The 3,308-nt window shown below is 48.4% G+C and overlaps 1 non-coding gene across 1 annotated transcript; it reads right to left on the bottom strand.

Moving 5' to 3' along the window:
- Nucleotides 1–1,811: 1,811 nt before the first annotated feature.
- Trnat-agu lies at nucleotides 1,812–1,886 on the bottom strand. The gene has a single exon. It is a non-coding gene; the product is annotated as a tRNA-Thr (tRNA).
- Between the last annotated feature and the right edge of the window lie 1,422 nt (nucleotides 1,887–3,308).

The following is a 3,308-nucleotide window of genomic DNA, read 5'->3' as shown; positions in this document are numbered from 1 at the left end:
TTAGACAACAACAAAGCCCATCTTTGCAATTTTTCGGCAGTTCGTACAGGAATCGTCTTCGTCGGATGAAACAAGGAGTGCAATGGCTTGTGATCCGTCACTAAGTAGAATTTTCTACCATACAAATAGTCGGGTAATTTGGTGACACCTAACACATTAGCCAATGCAATTTTCTGTACTTGTGAGTAGTTAAACTGAGCTGTGGACAACACTTTTGATACGAAAGCAATAGGCCTGTCTTTATAACCAATTCTGTTAGAAAGCACTGCACCGATTTCGTAAAATGAAGCGTCAGCTTGCAGCACAACTGATTTTGTCAGGATAAAAGTGAACCAAGCAGCGATCACTGAGCAATCCATCTCTAAGTTTTTGAAAAGCTTCTTGGCGCTCACCTGTCCAAACAAAGGGGAGATTCTTACAATGCAAGCGATGCAATGGAACTGTGATTTGTGCAGCATTCGGTATGAATCGAATATAATAGTTCATTTTCTCTAAAACTGACTGCAGTTCTGTGACATTGCCAGGAACTGGTAGACCAAGTATGGCTAACAAGTGTGACTATAGAGGATGTACACATTGACTGTTTATGACATGTTTAAGAGACTGCAGCTCAGGTTAAAAAAAATACTTTTCCAGTCTACACTTTAGTCCTGCATCAGATAACACACACAAATTTGCAATGTTTTCTTCAGGTGTACGACCTTCTACGACTATATTGTCCATATAGTTTGAACAGTTTGGTACTTGAGCTGTCAGGTGTTCCTAATATCGTCGGAAAATGGCGGGTGCGGAAGCACTACCGAAATGCAAACGTAAATATTTAAACAAGCCCAAATGAATGGTCACAACACACACATTTTTGAGATTCTTCGTCTAGTGGTATTTGAAGATATGAATCGCCCAAATCAATTTTCGAAAAGTAGCGACCAGCTCCTAATCTGTCGATGAGATCGTCTGGGCGTGACAATGAATAAGTATCACTCACAGTTTGTGGACTGACTGTAGGCTTGCCCGCATCTCGTGGTCGTGCGGTAGCGTTCTCGCTTCCCACGCCCGGGTTGCCGGGTTCGATTCCCGGCGGGATCAGGGATTTTCTCTGCCTCGTGATGGCTGGGTGTTGTGTGCTGTCCTTAGGTTAGTTAGGTTTAAGTAGTTCTAAGTTCTAGGGGACTGATGACCGTAGCAGTTAAGTCCCATAGTGCTCAGAGCCATTTGAACCATTTTTTTTGACTGTAGGCTTAAAGTCAACACAGAGGCGAATGTGATCGGAATGTTTGGGGAACAAACCCAGTGGACTTGCCCATTGATTAGCTGGTATCGGCTCAATAGCTCCGCTGTTTTGCAATTCTTGAAGTTCAGCAGCGACTTTGTACCGTAATGTAATGGGAACAGTTTTCCGGCAAAATTTCGGCTTAGCATTGTCTTTCATAGCAATATATGCAACAAAATTGTTAACCTTGCCTAAAACCTCAAAAAAGAGTTCAGGAAATTCTTTTAGCAACCGAGCTACACTGTCTTGCATTGAATTCAGTCACTGACAACACATTGTCCTTAATTTGGAAGCAAAAAAATAAAAAAATAAATAAAACGAATCAAGGTCAAATATGTTCTCACAGTTGCGTGATTGTAGCACAGTGAAAGTTATAGTTCGCGCATGCGAGCGTATTGCAGCCGTTAGCTACGGAAGCACGTCGAGATTGTTCTGCTTGTCCGCAGCACTATTTTATAACTTAAATGAAATTATAATTAAATCAAGACCTTAAGCTGTCGACAGGCGTTGATATACATCAACGGAGACAGTTGAAAATGTGTGCCCCGACAGGGACTCGAACCCGGGATCTCTTGCTTACTAGGCAAACGCTCTACCCAGCTGAACCACCGAGGGCACAGAGGACAGTGCGACTGCAGCGGCTTATCCCTTGCACGCTCCCCTTGAGACCACATTCCCAACTTAATGTCCACACACTGCATTCGTAGTGCCCCTGCCCATTACACTCATTACTCGCGTCAGACAATCTTACCGAGTCCCGCAAGAGTTCGGGCAATACGTGTGCATCCGCACAGAAAAAGAAGGTCAATGACCAGCTAGCCTTAACTACACTCTTGGAAATTGAAATAAGAACACCGTGAATTCATTGTCCCAGGAAGGGGAAACTTTATTGACACATTCCTGGGGTCAGATACATCACATGATCACACTGACAGAACCACAGGCACATAGACACAGGCAACAGAGCATGCACAATGTCGGCACTAGTACAGTGTATATCCACCTTTCGCAGCAATGCAGGCTGCTATTCTCCCATGGAGACGATCGTAGAGATGCTGGATGTAGTCCTGTGGAACGGCTTGCCATGCCATTTCCACCTGGCGCCTCAGTTGGACCAGCGTTCGTGCTGGATGTGCAGACCGCGTGAGACGACGCTTCATCCAGTCCCAAACATGCTCAATGGGGGACAGATCCGGAGATCTTGCTGGCCAGGGTAGTTGACTTACACCTTCTAGAGCACGTTGGGTGGCACGGGATACATGCGGACGTGCATTGTCCTGTTGGAACAGCAAGTTCCCTTGCCGGTCTAGGAAGGGTAGAACGATGGGTTCGATGACGGTTTGGATGTACCGTGCACTATTCAGTGTCCCCTCGACGATCACCAGTGGTGTACGGCCAGTGTAGGAGATCGCTCCCCACACCATGATGCCGGGTGTTGGTCCTGTGTGCCTCGGTCGTATGCAGTCCTGATTGTGGCGCTCACCTGCACGGCGCCAAACACGCATACGACCATCATTGGCACCAAGGCAGAAGCGACTCTCATCGCTGAAGACGACACGTCTCCATTCGTCCCTCCATTCACGCCTGTCGCGACACCACTGGAGGCGGGCTGCACGATGTTGGGGCGTGAGCGTAAGACGGCCTAACGGTGTGCGGGACCGTAGCCCAGCTTCATGGAGACGATTGCGAATGGTCCTCGCCGATACCCCAGGAGCAACAGTGTCCCTAATTTGCTGGGAAGTGGCGGTGCGGTCCCCTACGGCACTGCGTAGGATCCTACGGTCTTGGCGTGCATCCGTGCGTCGCTGCGGTCCGGTCCCAGGTCGACGGGCACGTTCACCTTCCGCCGACCACTGGCGACAACATCGATGTACTGTGGAGACCTCACGCCCCACGTGTTGAGCAATTCGGCGGTACGTCCACCCGGCCTCCCGCATGCCCACTATACGCCCTCGCTCAAAGTCCGTCAACTGCACATACGGTTCACGTCCAAGCGGTCGCGGCATGCTACCAGTGTTAAAGACTGCGATGGAGCTCC

Source organism: Schistocerca americana, chromosome 8 (assembly GCF_021461395.2).
Source record: "Schistocerca americana isolate TAMUIC-IGC-003095 chromosome 8, iqSchAmer2.1, whole genome shotgun sequence".
In the NCBI taxonomy this organism is placed as follows: domain Eukaryota; kingdom Metazoa; phylum Arthropoda; class Insecta; order Orthoptera; family Acrididae; genus Schistocerca; species Schistocerca americana.
This window is presented reverse-complemented; position numbering and strand designations above follow the sequence as displayed.